The sequence below is a fragment of the Arachis stenosperma genome, chromosome 9, assembly GCF_014773155.1.
Source record: "Arachis stenosperma cultivar V10309 chromosome 9, arast.V10309.gnm1.PFL2, whole genome shotgun sequence".
Taxonomy (NCBI): domain Eukaryota; kingdom Viridiplantae; phylum Streptophyta; class Magnoliopsida; order Fabales; family Fabaceae; genus Arachis; species Arachis stenosperma.
The window spans coordinates 124,003,108-124,019,377 of record NC_080385.1 but is presented as its reverse complement, the minus strand read 5'-3'; the positions used below and the strand labels follow the sequence as shown (position 1 = coordinate 124,019,377).

Below are 16,270 nucleotides of genomic sequence, written 5' to 3'. Positions count from 1 at the left end.
TGTTCTGCATGATTGAGTTCAGCAGTTACTATTTTAGCCTCTTCTTTCATGGGAGGTTCACTGCTTAGGTACAGATGCTGATTTCTGGCAACTGTATCAATGAGCTCTTGAGCTTCTTCAATTGTCTTTCTCATGTGTATAGATCCACCAGCTGAGTGGTCTAGAGAAATCTGAGCTTTTTCTGTAAGCCCATAATAGAAGATGTCTAACTGCACCTACTCTGAAAACATTTCAGAGGGGCATTTTCTTAACATCTCTCTGTATCTCTCCCAGGCATCATAAAAGGATTCATTATCTCCTTGTTTGAAGCCTTGAATGCTCAGCCTTAGCTGTGTCATCCATTTTGGAGGGAAATATTGATTCAGAAATTTTTTTGACAGCTGTGTCCATGTCCTTATGCTAGCCTTAGGTTGGTTATTTAACCACCTCTTTGCTTGGTCTTTTAGAGCAAATGAAAACATTAATAATTTGTAAACATCTTGATCTACTTTCTTATCATGTACTGTGTCAGCAATTTGTAAAAACTGTGCCAGAAACTCTGTAGGTTCTTCCTGTGAAAGACCAGAATACTGGTAACTTTGCTGCACCATGATAATGAGCTGAGAATTCAACTCAAAGCTACTAACTCCGATGGAGGGTATACAGATACTACTCCTATATGAAGCAGTAGTGGGGTTGGCATATGACCGCAGAGTCCTTCTGGACTGTTCATTTCCACTTAGGTCCATGATGGAGAAAGGGAGATGATGTGGATTTATTTTATTTATTTTATTATAAAAAAGTAATTTTCAAAATAATAAAATAAAATAAAATAAAAACTAAAATAAAAAATAAAAATAAAATTTAAAAAAATATTTTAAAAATTTTTGAAAAAATGAGGAGAGAAAAAGTGGTTAGGATATTTTTGGAAAAGATGTAATTTTTTTTAAAAAAATCTTAAAAGGATAAGATTTTGAAAATTTTTGAAATTGAAATCTGAATTTTTATAGAAAATTTTGAAAAATTTGCTTAAAAATAGTTAGAGAAGATAATTTTTTTTTTGAATTTTATGATGAAAGAGAAAAACACATAAAAGACACAAGACTTAAAATTTTTTAGATCTAATGTTCCTTGCTTTCAAAAATTTTTGAGAAAAAACACCAAGGAACACCAAACTTAAAAATTTTAAGATCAAAATACAAAGAAGACTCAAGAACACTTTGAAGACTCACAAGAACACCAAGAACAAAAGAAAGAATACCAAACTTAAAATTTTTAGAAACCCATAATAAATTTTCGAAAACTAAAGAAAAATTAACAAGAAAACACCAAACTTAAAGTTTGGCACAAGATTTAATCAAAGAAAAATTATTTTTGAAAAAGTTTTAAAAAGAAGATACCCAATTATCAAGAACACAAATCAACGCTCTAGCCAATTGAGCTATAAATGTAACGTGTTTTAAAGAGGTATTTTTAATAAATAAATAATATTTTTTGAAAAATAATATTTTGAAAAAGCACAAGAAAAACAAGAAAAGACACAAAACAAGACAAACCAAAGATCAAACAAGAAAAATTTACAAGAACAATTTGAAGATCATGAAGAACACATGCATGAATTTTCGAAAAAAATGCATAATTTTTTAAAAAAAAACATGCAATTGACACCAAACTTAAAACAGGACACTAAACTCACAGAAAAACTAAAAATAAAGAAAAATAATATTTTTGAAAATGTTTTTTTAAAAGGGATAATAAAAGATGCAATTCTAGTGACTCTAAACCAAAAAGACTAATTTTTCCTAATCTAAGTAACAAGATAAACCGTCAGTTGTTCAAACTCAAACAATCTCCGGCAACAGCGCCAAAAACTTGGTGCACAAAAATTGCTTTCACAATATGTAATTCCGCACAACTAACCAGCAAGTGCACTAGGTCGTCCAAGTAATACCTTACGTGAGTAAGGGTCGAATCCCACGGAGATTGTTGGCTTGAAGCAAGCTATGATTATCTTATTAATCTTAGTCAGCATGCCAATATGGTTCTTTAGTTTCAATTGTAAAAAGTGAAAGTGCATAAAATAAGTAATTGTTACGCAGTATTGGAGAACATAATGCTTTCTCACTTTCAAACATGCAAGGCTCCTTCCATGGCAAGCTGCATGTAGGGCATTACCATTGTCAATGGCTACTTCCCATCTTCTCAATGAAAATGGTCCAAATGCTCTGTCACAGCACGGCTAATCATCTGTTGGTTCTCGATCATGTCGGAATAGGATCCATCGATCCTTTTGCGTCTGTCACTACGCCCAACACTCACGAGTTGAAGCTCGTCACAGTCATCCAATCCCTGAATCCTACTCAGAATACCACAGACAAGGTTTAGACTTTTTGGATTCTCAAGGATGCTGCCAATGGATTCTAGCTTATACCACGAAGATTCTGATTAAGGAATCTAAGAGATACTCATTCAATCTTTTGTAGAATGGAGGTGTTTGTCAGACACACGTTCATGGGTTGAGAATGATGATGAGTGTCACGGATCATCACATCCATCACAGTTAAGTACGAATCAGCATCTCAGATAGAAACAAGCGTGTTTGAAAGGAAAACAGAAATCATTGCATTAATTCATCGAGACGCTGCAGAGCTCCTCACCCCCAACAATGGAGTTTAAAGACTCATGCCGACAAAAGGTACAAAGTTCATATCTAAAATGTCATGAGATACAAAATAAGTCTCTAAAAGTTGTTTAAATACTAAATTGGTAACCTAGGTTTACAGAAAATGAGTAAACTAAGATAGATGGTGCAGAAATCTACTTCTGGGGCCCACTTGGTGTGTGATGGGGCTGAGACTTGAGCTTCTCACGTGCCTGGGCTATTTATGGAGTTAAACGCCAGGTTGTAACCTGTTTCTGGCGTTAACTCCAACTTGCAACCTGTTTCTGGCGCTGAACGCCAGAATGCAACATGGAACTGGCGTTAAATGCCAGTTTACATCGTTTATCTTTGTGCAAAGTATGGAGTATTATATATTGCTCGAAAGCCCTGGATATCTACTTTCCAACCCAATTGAGAGCGCGCCAATTGGACTTTTGTAGCTCTAAAAAATCTATTCCGAGTGCAGAGAGGTCAGAATCTAACAACATCAGCAGTCCTTTTTCAGCCTAAATCAGATTTTTGCTCAGCTCCCTCAATTTCAGCCAGAAAATATCTGAAATCACAGAGAAATACACAAACTCATAGTAAAGTCCAGAAATATGAATTTTTCCTAAAAACTAATAGAAATATACTAAAAACTAACTAAAATATACTAAAAACTATATGAAATTACCCCCAAAAAGCGTATAAAATATCCGCTCATCAGTCCACCTGAGTTTTGTGGAGCCCTCGACCCTGATATAGCAGAAGAATGGTTGGCAGAAATGGAGAAGGTATTCACAATTTTTCCATGCACTAAGGAGCAGCAAGTGAGCTACGCTACGTTCATGCTGAAAGCTGATGCCGAGTTCTGGTGGGATGGAGCAAGACGGTTGTTGGAAGATGCTGGAACAGATATCAGTTGGGCCACCTTCAAGGAAGCTTTCTACAAGAAGTAGTTTCCCCTTTCTGATCGAGAGTCCAAGGAGATGGAGTTACTTCAACTGAGGCAAGATAGGATGAGTATTGCAGAGTACACAGAGAAGTTCGAAAGACTCTGCAAATTTTCCGCCATGTATAAGGCTAATCCAGATGAAAAGTGGAAGTGTATGATGTATCAAGGAGGGCTCGGGGCAGAAGTCTTAACCGCAATAGCCCCACTAGAAATTCGGGAGTTCTCCTCCCTCGTTAGTAAGTGCCAGGTGATCGAAGAATGCACCAAAAAATTAGCGTCAGAAAGAAGCGAGGCTTTCAAGAAAAGGCAACTGAATCAAGAATCATCTCAGCAGCCACCGCAGAAGAAGGCCTTTCTTGGAAAACCTACAAGAAGGCAACCTCAACAGGACACGAATTGCCAGGAACTATCCACTAATGCCTCACCAAAGACCACCGAACTCAAGGAGTGTGCTCCATGTGGGAAGCAACATAGGGGTAGGTGCCTTGCCGGGCAAAATGTCTACTTCCGGTGTTTTCAGCCGGGGCATATCGCCAATGAATGCCCAGCAGTTCTCCCACCCCCTGCCAATCCACCACAGCGTCAGGGGCGAGTCTTTGCCCTCAGCAGTGAGGAAGTCCACGAGTCAGAAGATCGAATCGAGGGTAAATGCACAATTAATGGAATCCTTTAACTATTCTAGATGATATTGGTGCTTCTCCTTCGTTCATATCTCTCTCCGCAACTTGTAAGATTAGCTTGCCCATGTCAAAATCACTATGCATCTTACTAATGACCTTTATTGACCAAATTACGATGTAGAATTTGAGGACAAATTCTTTTTTTTTATGGGGGTGGTAATGTAACAACCTCCCTTCACCCCTTATAGAAACAAAATCAAATTCAAATTTTGAAAGTCAGTTAGGAGATGGGTTTAGAATTTTGAATTATGGATAAGAATCTAATAACCGCCCTTCTTTTGAATTTAAAATTATCCCAACCACCTTACCACTGAAAGTATATAAATAGGGGTACACCCATAGGTAGAAGATCACTCCTCTCAAACACTAATCCTTTCCCTTCTCCCTCTACGCAAATATTCCGTGTGTAAACACAAGAGGTAAGCTCATAGGCAATAAAAGAGGCGTTAGAAAAAGAGTAGGGAATTATGTTTTTCTTACTTTTATGTTGGCATGTAGTATGCTCTAATTTATTTCCTTTCCATCCATGCATGGCTACCATCTTTCATGTGTCTTATGGCTTTAATGATCCCTTACTTATCTTTCATCCACATTAATCATGATTATCTATTATATCACTCATGCCCTCTTGATTTGTATCCCATATTTTCTATGTGTATTTACATGATCTTTTATACCATCATACTATTATTCCTTTAACGTTGAGAGTACATACCCCTTTATAATATTTTATTTAATCACCCTAATTTTTACTATGTATATTTACATGACATTTTATTCCATTACATTATTACTATTCCTTTAATGTTAAGAGTACATATTTTTCTATATCTTGTTTAGTGTACTCTATTCTATTATGTGCAACTAAATAACCTCTTATATCATTATGTTATTATTACTCCTTAAAATTTAAAGAAAAAGGTATATGCTTCCTTATAATATTTTATTCAACTATTTAACATACCCCATTCTTACTATGTGCACTTAGATTGTATTTTATATATTATATTACTAATATCTTCTAAGGGTCAAGAGTACATGTTTCCTTATAATTATTTTATTCAACTAATTAATATCCCGTATTTTATTACATGGAACTATATTAACTTTTAAACCATTGGATTAATAATATTTCTTTGAGTTAAGAGTACATGCCCCCTTATAACTATTCAACTATTTAAAATATCCTTTTTTTTTATAAATGAACACTTATGTGATTATTTATACACTATATTATTAATATCCCTCTAGGGTCGAGAGTACCTACTTTCTTATAATATCATTATTCAACATGCTCATTTTATTATGGTATATGTCCTACCTCTTGCATGATCTATTTTTGCATGATCTATTCTCGCATGAATCTCTTCTTGTGTATTCCTAAACCACCCTAATTGTAAATTAAACTAAGAGAATGATTCTTCGGTAAGGAAAGGTGACCCCCAAATACAAAGATAATCGAGATGATCCTTCGGTAAAGAAAGGTGATCGAATCGAGATGATCCTTCGGTTAGGGTAGGTGATCGGCAAACTTTTGGAAACCTTCGGTAAGGGAAGGGAACTCCCATCAATTTTATATAATAAGATATCCTTGTTGATATAACTCTTTTCTTGTGTATGTCTAAATAACCTTGATTGTAAATTGAACTGAGGGAATGATCATTCGGTAAGGGAAGGTGACCCCCAAAGACAAGATATCGAGATGATCCTTCGGTAAGAGAAGGTGATCGCCAAGACATTCGAGATAAGAACCTTCGGTAAGGGATGGGGACTCTCATTTATACCGGTTTGAGCTCAATACCTTTCATAAAAGTTATAAGTTAAGGAAAAGAGAAAGTATAAGGCAAAGTTTGATCATGATGATGTTTTTTTCTAAAGATTTATTTATGAACATGTTGACGTTTCATATGTTACTATTCTTCTATTTTTCCTATGTGCTTTCCTTTTTACCTATGTGCTTTACAAGAAAGAATCGTATTACATGCCATATCGTACGACTTCTTTTAAAATCCCGCACGTGGGCTAGAGATAGGCATGGAGGTGTTGCATAGCACTCCTACTGAGACCTTAGGATCTCATCCCTTTTCTTTTCCCATACTGTCTCCAGAGGAACATGGCACGGCGGATAGAGACGACGCAGTGCTCTCCGAAGGTAACTTCTGAGTACGACCCCTCGAAGCACGCGTGGGTAGTTACGACCACTACTACCGTGCTCCAAACTGTCTACTTAGGTCGAGAGTTCGTGGAGAAAGAATCCCAGCTGCTCGTCGTAACCTTCCTAGATAAGAACACTTCAACATTCAAGAAACGGTCATCCAAAGTGGTGCATCTCGAATCAGATTCTGAGACGGAGGAAGAAGAATCTGCCAACCCTGACCATGAGAAAGACACCATGGAGGAGGATCCAAAGGAGGAGTTGAATCCTTACGAAAGTCCAAAGGTGGAATACGTACCCTATTCACCCACCTCGGCATCCGTCGAGTCTTAGTTCATCCCACATAATGGAACTGAATCTTCACTGCGCGGAAAGGTGTTGGAGGAACACCACTGGTACCCTGATTCGTGAATAACTGAAGGGTCCCGATCAAGGATAGGATGGGACACAAGTATGGGAGCCTCTTCGATGAAATTAGTTAGGACGTATTAGTTTCTTTATTATAATTACCTCTAAGCATTTTATTTTGAACCATAATCATGGATAAGTTATTATTTCATATTTATTATATTCACTTCCATCGTTTTAGTGCTACTCGTTTTCCCCTTCACGCGCAATTCTTCCTCCTTTGCATAACGATTAAGTTCATTTTCTATCTCTATCAAGTGTGGCACCTTATTTAAAGACCTTCATGGATAGGATTTAACTTAGGGTGTTACATTTGACACCATTGAGAACCTGTCAATTGGACCTCTGTAGCTCCAGAAATGCGCATTTGAACGCATGGAGGTCAGGATTTGACAGCATTTACACTCCTTTCTTTGCCTCTGAATCAGATTTTGCCAAAACTTGTCAAATTCACCCAAACTTCACCTAAAATCATTGGAAAAACACAAAAATTCAAAGTAGCATCCAAAAAGTAAAATTTTCACTAAAATCTACTAAAACATAATAAAACTTAACAAAATAGAAAATAGCATAAAAAAGGATATAAAATTAAATATCCGCTCATCAGAACACCAAACTTAAACTGTTGCTTGTCCTCAAGCAACCAAAAGCAAAATCGGACTAAAAAGAAGATAAAGATAGAAAAAGTCTCAAAGTTGTTAATGAAGTTCAGCTCCAAATAATTCAATGGGGCTATTAGCTCTTTACTTCTGAACAGTTTTGGCATCTCACTTTCCTTTGAAGTTCAGCAGTATTGGCATCCCTTTGAACTAGAATCCAGATGATATTATTGATTCTCTTCTTTTAGATTTTCTTGATTCTTGAACTCAGCTTCTTTTGATGTATTGCACCTTTTTTAGTCTAGCCGTGACTCTAAGCATTTTGTTTTTTCATATTACCACTGGATACATAAACGCCACAAACACTTAACTGGGAGAACCTTTTGGGTTCGAATTTAGCTTTGCTTAAATTCCTAGACAGTGATGCCCAGAGTTCTTAGGCATACTCTGTAGCTTTGAATCATGACTTTAATTGCTCAGTCTCAAGCATTTTTTTACTTGACATCTTCACACCACAAGCATTAAGTTAGGGATAGCAACTCAATTGAGCTTTTCAAGCTAATTTTTAACCCTCCTAACCATTGATGCTCAAAACCTTGAATCCTTGCTCTTTTAAATCTTCTAATATATATATATTTTTGAATGCTGTGTCTTTTACTTCAAGAATAAATAATTTAAATTTTTTAGAGAACCAATAGTACTTCTCTAATTTCACTATTCCTTCAAGGGCCAGCACCCTCAACCTTAAGACAATTATGCACAGTTAATTCATGCATTCAAAAAATAAATGTAAAGCTAGGGGTGGCAACAGGGCAGGTAGGGGCAGGTTTTTGCTTTACCCAACTCCGCCTCGCTCTACAAAAACCCGCATCGAACCCGCCGCCCCGCTCTTACCTGCGGGTAGTAAAATGTTAAACCATAACCCGCCCCTACGAGTACCCGCCCCACTCCTACCTACTCCTATAATTATTAAATCCAACAAATAAAATAAAATTTTAAAAATTATATAACAATCATTTATATACATAACATAAATTAAAGTAAAAATTTAAATATAATATAATATTATTAATAATTTTACTAATTATTTTATATATATATATATATATATATATATATATATTATATACCGGGGCGGGTTTAACCTAAACCCGATCCGATCCCGCCCCGCCCAAGAACCTGTCCCATCAAAATCCGCCCCGATGCGGGGGCGGATAAATACCCGCCTCGAATGGGTAGGGACGGGGTGGGTACCCGCGGGTTCGGATAGTGTTGCCACCCTTATGCAAAGCCACCACTTTTTTGAATTAGAAGGAACGCATTATAATCAACTAAAAAATTCTTGTATTTTACTGCTTCTTAAAAGAAAACGAAATTTTATTTAGGTTTTAATGGAATGATGAGTGGAATATCTTATACTTAATTGACAAAGATAAAAATTATAGTAGAAAAATAAAAAGATAATCCTACTAGTGATCATGCAATCTTAAATATGGAAAACAGGAATTAGAATACTGAAATAGGAACTGGATAGGGGTGAAACTCAACCACCTTAAACATAGTGGTCACTGCTCTCTTTAGAGGCTACTTTCTGATGCTTCTGCTCTTCTAATGCTCGCCCCTGCTTCTCATATTCTTCAACCAGCTTCTGTAGTATGCAAGATTGGTTCTTTTGCTCCTCTTTTAATCGGTCCATAGTGTATTACAACTGTTCAACAGATACTGCCAATTGAGTCCAATATTCAATTGGAATGATACTCTATTCTTGAGGCCGTTTAGGTATTTTCTTTTTAGGATGATCATCTAGCTGTTGAATCTTGTCCGGAGCTGGTCTCCTGGTGTACTCCACGCTCTCTTTAGTGATTGGACTGTCCACTGGAATGCATGTGTCTCCATCAATTAGGACTCCTTCCTCACCACACAAGCGATAGATAAGGTGTGAAAAAGCCAAGGATTACATATTATCATTTTCGTTTTTATTCTTAATATTCAAATAAAAGATCATTCGTAAAATTATATAATAAGTCTTCTAAAACTTCTTTTAGTTATTTTAAACCCGTCTAAACTTTTTCTTAAAAGCTTTTCCTTCATTTTCTTCACGATGATCAAAATAAAATTAATAATAAATGTTACACAATAAATAAAATTTACATTTTTTAATTAATATTTATCTAATTTGAAATATTAAAAATTAAATTTTTAATTTTAAAATTTAAAATTTAAATTCTAATATTATAAAAATAACACATTAACTTAATGTTAGTTAATATTAATAAAAGAAATATCGGCTCTTAACAGTTCTAGAAAAAAAAAAGTCCTTACCAAATCTGAGATCAGATTAAAGCCGTATGGTAGCTCGATTCAGATAGGGGCAGAATCCTGGCCTTTGTTAGTTGCTGCAGAATAATTGAGTTGGCTTAAATTACTCTTATTACCTGATTTCCAAATCACAGTGACAACCTTAGAATCAATATACATTAACATGCAAAATATCAATTAATCAATAATATATATATATATATATATATATATATGCAATTACCATCCGTGTCTTTTTCATTAATATTGACCAGACTTCATTAAAATCAAATATTTTGTTAGTTAGAATCAAATGTTTTCATTTCCAGTGTGTGACTCAACATACTTCATTAATACGTGTATATGTGAGATTCACTTCCTTATGACTATTGTTTTCCACACAACCTAACATTTTAGAAGGAAAGAATGTATGTTAGCCATTTGGGAAGAAACACTCGTGTCCATTAAAACTGCATGACTAAGCACAAATAACACACCATATCAAACAACCCAATTATATATATGGAGCGTGTCACTGTCAAATAATACAAATAATATTTTATAGAAAACAAAACAGTGGTAATAATAATAACAATGTTCTCCTCTCCTGCTACTAAAACAATATAATAGCCTGTTATTTCTAATTAATAATTATTATTATTCTACTTTATTGGATTCTGTAATCTTAATTTGATTAAAGTAGCTTGACTCATTGTCGATCAATTTTTTTTAATACAAAAATATTAAGAGAATAAAATTTTTTATTAATATTAGCTACATTTTGAATTAATAATTTATTTTTATATTATTATGAGTTAAAATTTATAGTTTAGAATTTAAGATTTAGTATAAAAATATTTTTATTGATTAAATATTAATTAAATTTAATATATTTTATTAGTTACATAACTTCATCTTTTCTTCTTTTTCCGTATTAATATTCACTCAGCAAGTAAACTATCATAAGGGGCTCCATAGAGATTAAATTTATAATAAAAACACTAGCGAGATTAAATTAATACAATGGATTATGTATATAAATGGAACATCACTGTCATTTTTCTTGTATAAAATAACCTAGATATAGTTCGCCATTAATATAATATAAACTCCCAGCATGGAGCCCAAAAAACATGATTAGTCTACATATCTGATTAAGACGTTTCGCTTCGTTATCACCGTTGGTATTCATTAATTAACATAAGACAATTATGACTTTATTATTTGATTTGTATTTATTTAAGAAATAACGTTACTCGCACAGAGAGTTTATATATTCTGAAATGAACAAAACTTACGGCTGTGTTGAGGTCAAATATAAATCAATGAAATATTGAAATATGCAAAATCACACATGATTTCATATTGATCTTGCATGTAGAGTAATATATATATATATATATATATATATATATATACACGCACACATGGAGACATATTAAATATCATCCGCGTATATGCTTTATATTTTTTTTTTCCTTTATTTGTCATCTAAAAATTCGGCACTACTCCTTAAATTATTAGTAGATAAAAAGCATTTATTCTGTAATAATAATTTCATGAAATAGATGTAGCTAAAGGTAAAGATATGTGATTGAGAACTAATATAATTTGATGAAACTAAAATTGAACTATAAACTTTCAAAAATATATCAATTACGAGTAGTTTTGATCGTGAAGCTACTAAAAATAAAAGGTTATTAGTTTCCCAGTAAAGTCTATAAGATATGCTATTAAAGAAAGAAAAAATTAATATTGTATTACTAACAAAATTTATCATTTTTAATCAATATTTAACTAATTTTAAATACTAAATATTAAATTTTAAATTATAATTTTTAAATTCAAACTCTAATAGTATATAAATAAAGTATTGAGTCAAACTGTTGGTTAATATTAATAAAAATATTGTTTCTAATATTAAAAAAAATAGAATAAAATAACAATTAAATCTTTAAAAATTTTGATCTCAGATGAATTAGTTTTTGAAGAAAAAAAAGTATCAATTAAGTCTTTTACAATAGTAAATAGTGGATATGTATATCCTTCTCTCAATAAATAATGCGAAACGAAATAAAATTGCACATGTATTTTGTTATCTATAGTGGTCTCGTTATTACTACATGAGCATGAAAACAATATATTTTCGGATCGACAGCGAAGTATTCATTACTTTTTTAGCTTTTATATCTCGTTTATCAATTGCTTATTACTTAACATGAATCTCACTAAAATAAGTAAAATTTCATTCCAAAAATTATTATTAATATAACAATCATTTATAAATAAACACATTTCAGTTAAATATATTATTATTAAGTTTTATGTAATAAATTGATATAAAAAAATATAACATATTCATTATTTATTTTTATAAAAGATCAAATTAATATTTTTTTTAAAAATTAATTAATCCAAAATTAAAATTTTTTAAGTCGTAATTATCAATTTACTGAAAAATACTACTTATGTAAAGTTAAAACTTAAAAGTTCATGTCAACATCGGTCTATACAACAAGTAGTTTTAACTTTCCTCACTTTTAACTATTAAAATATTAGGTACACATTACTTGGCCTCTACTATATTTTACGATCACAGTATGATATAATATTCAAAATGTTACCTTCGCAAGGCTTTGCTCAATTGTTTATAAAGATTAAACAGCAGTAACTAATTAAGATAAATTTTATTATTATTTAATTCTGGTGGCTCTATATATTGTTTACTTTGGCCCACTTGAACTAATAATAATCAGATTGTGAGGAAGCATGAAGCATATTCGCTCAAAAGGTGGACCGAATGGTTGGTGGGTCGAAAGCAACGGATTGATCGAGGGTATTTTTGGACGTAGATGTGAACTTTATGGAAAGGTGTTGTTTTGAATATCGGTGGATCAGTGGATGGTATCACTTGTAAAGATATTCTGATGTTAAAGTAAGTGTCCGTATAATGAGACAGTTAGAGTAAGAGTGACGTACTTCTGTGGAGGGTAGGTCCCTCCTCATTTATATCTTGTACTTCAGGTTGGTTCTTTTTTCTGGATCCGTACATCTAGAAGCTTCTGCCAGCTATCTAGGTTTCCATCAAGGTGTGAGTCGACACGTAGGTCACCTTCGCATGCGGGTCCACGACCCGTCAGGTTGGCAATCCGTAGGTGGACCCCCCGGCTTTTGTTGGGCTAGGCCGAAATAATATTCAAACAAATTATATAAATGCACATGATGCATATTTACCCTATGCCCAATGAACTCATCTATCGATTATACAGACAAACCCGACATGTTTGGTAGCGAACCCTGGATAGTTCTTGCGTGTGTGCATCCCTAAGAGTTATTCACATACATATTCATTCATTTATTATCTCATTGGGGGATTATCCAGAAAGTTAAAGTGTCCGCCCACATCTTGCGATGAAAAGTATAGTCAACAGAGTATCGAGTCTCGACTTGGAGCAAGTGGGGGCTAACCACAGCATCCACCCAGGAAAACTCATATCTTAGAGATGCACAGGCCATTTAGATCTTTAAATCATAATTCATCTATGTCATCATCGTCATCAATCATGTCTCACTCAGTATCATCAACACCTCATTAATTAAACTATTCACTTCACAAATCTCCCTCAATATCAGTCTAACTCCCTCAATATGTTCGCTCTTATTCCGAAGTCTAAAAACTAGCTATCAAACCTTAAATAGGATTTATAGATGTTTGAAAAGTTAGAAAAATATTTGAAAACTCAAAAATACATCTTTGACAAAATTGGGAGGTCATGCGTATGCATGCTATCCGTGTATCGTGATTTGAAAGTTAACACATGTCGCGTACGCGAGTCACTTGCACATACGCGAGCATGCTAGTCAAAACGGGTTCCCTGCATCGCGTGGCATTGCCGCGTACGCTGTAAGAATTCGTGTTTTCACATAAAATCGTTTTAATAAAATAATTTTAGTGTCCGAAATAGATTCAAAATCTAGAAATTTTAATTTGAAAATATAAATGAGAAATTTGATTTCAATGGATTTTTCTGAGTTGGAAAATGTATTTCTTTCGAAAAGTTTTTGTAAAAATGCGTACTGGCGCTTAAGCTGGTAGTACCAGTTTTAATCTGTCCAGTACCGCGTATTTCGGAAAATAATATTTTGAAAAGTGATTTATTGTTTTGAAAGGATAAATATAATTTTGGAATTAAAAACCGGGCACTAATCTTAAAGGTTTAGCCCAAAGTGGGCAAACAGACAAAAAACACTAACGAGTTTGACTGGGCCAAAACCGGACCCAAGACCCAACATATATAAGCTCATTTAATGAGATTTGAGCTCATTTTCCAGCCCTAAGAGAGAGGAGAGGCGTGGTTGAGAGGAGAGGAAGAAGAGAGAGTGCGCTTTTCACATCCATCTTCCAGAAGCCATAACTTTTGATCCGGAGCTCCGATTGACGAGCCGTTTGCAGCCACGCGAAGCTCTCGTCGAGCTCTACGTTTCTATCTAAAGAAATCTGGTAAGATTTCTCTCTACACGTCCCATTTTTTAGCCCTAGATTCTGCACGTTTCTATGTATGGTTTTTGAGTAGATTTTGTAGTTTTGGTTGTTTAGGTGATCTCTAGTAGCAGATAAATGTTGGATTTTACCCCTAATCTCATTGGATAAGGTAAGGTTCCATTAAATCCTTGTGTTTAGTTGTTTTGTGTATCTTAGGTTTTGATTTTTTGTGATATATGTGTTGTTAGTTTGAGCCTTGGTGTTTGTTGGAGTTGGTTGAGGCTTTGGATCAAGTTTGGTGGCTTCTTTTTGGTGTTTGGTGCGTTTGGGAATCAGCCAAGGTATGGTTTCGGTTTCCTTTATATAATATGTAATGTTCATGGACACTTAGGCTAGTTGACCCTAAGATAGGATTGAATGTTGTTGATGTATGAATAATTATATGTGAATTGATGATAATTGTGGGTTGTATTGGATTATGGTGGTTGAGGGTGATTAGTGGAAATTGTGGTGTTAATGAGTATTGATGATTAGTGTTGTTGATGAGGTTGTTGGTATTTAAGGATTAATGAATGATTAATGATGTTGTTGGTACTTAATGATTATAAAGGTTGATGAAGAATATTGATGTTGTTGGTACTAATTATAAATTGTGATGTTGGTTGATGTTGGTGAGTGTGTATGTTGAGTGTGGTAATATGAATGTGGATAATGATTGATAATGTCGAGGTTAAGTGATGAGGATTTGAAGTAGTTGTTGATGTTTGATGTTGGTTAAAGATTATTTATGATGGTTTTGGATGTTGATGAGTAAGAAATTTGATGGTATTTGGTGCACAAAAATCACACTCACTATGTAATTCCGCACAACTAACCAGCAAGTGCACTGGGTCATCCAAGTAATACCTTACATGAGTAAGGGTCGATCCCACGGATATTGTTAACTTGAAGAAAGCTATGGTTATCCTATTATTCTTAGTCAGGATACCAATAGGGTTCTTTAGTTTCAATTGCAAGAAGTAAAAGAGCTTGAAATTAGTAATTGTTACGCAGTAATGGAGAATGTGTTGGAGTTTTGGAGATGCTTTGTCTTCTGAATCTCTGCTTTCCTACTGTCATCTTCTTCACGCATGCAAGGTTCCTTCTATGGCGAGCTGTGTGTTGGTGGATCACCGTTGTCAATGGTTACCATCCGTCTTCTCAGTGAAAATGGTCCAGGTGCACTGTCACCGCACGACTAATCATCTGTCGGTTCTCACTCATGCTGGAATAGGATCCATTGATCCTTTTGCGTCTGTCACTACGCCCAACACTCGCGAGTTTGAAGCTTGTCACAGCATCCAATCCCTGAATCCTACTCGGAATACCACAGACAAGGTTTAGACTTTCTGGATTCTCAAGGATGCTGCCAATGGATTCTAGCTTATACCACGAAGACTCTGATTAAGGAATCCAAGAGATACTTATTCAATCTAATGTAGAACGGAGGTGGTTGTCAGGCACGCGTTCATAGGTTGAGAATGGTGATGAGTGTCACGGATCATCACCTTCTTCATATTGAAGTGCAAATGAATATCTTAGATAGAAACAAGCGTGTTTGAATAGAAAACAGAAATAATTGCATTAATTCATCAAGACACTGCATAGCTCCTCACCCCCAACAATGGAGTTTAGAGACTCATGCCGTCAAAGAGTACAAAGTTCAGATCTAAAATGTCATGAGATACAAAATAAGTCTCTAAAAGTTGTTTAAATACTAAACTAGTAACCTAGGTTTACAGGAAATGAGTAAACTAAGATGGATAATGCAGAAATCCACTTCTAGGGCCCACTTGGTGTGTGCTGGGACTGAGACTTGAGCTTCTCACGTGCCTGGGCTGTTTTTGGAGTTAAACGTCAGGTTGTAACCTGTTTCTGGCGTTTAACTCCAACTTGCAACCTGTTTATGGCGTTCAACGCCAGAATGCAACATGGAACTGGCGTTAAACGCCAGTTTATGTCATTTATCTTCGAGAAAAGTATAGACTATTATATATTGCTGGAAAGCCCTGGATGTCTACTTTCCAACTCAA

General features: G+C 34.5%; 1 long non-coding RNA gene across 2 annotated transcripts; it reads right to left on the bottom strand.

Annotated features, from left to right (window-relative positions):
- Positions 1 to 1,671: 1,671 nt before the first annotated feature.
- On the bottom strand, positions 1,672 to 10,166 carry LOC130948504 (uncharacterized). 2 transcript variants are annotated; one of them, XR_009073079.1, is made up of 4 exons: positions 9,960 to 10,166; positions 9,740 to 9,852; positions 3,315 to 9,325; positions 1,672 to 3,194 (listed from the first exon to the last, which is right to left on the bottom strand). It is a non-coding gene; the product is annotated as an uncharacterized LOC130948504 (long non-coding RNA). The 2 variants fall into 2 exon arrangements; XR_009073078.1 differs by having other exon boundaries at positions 1,672 to 9,325.
- Positions 10,167 to 16,270: the final 6,104 nt, after the last annotated feature.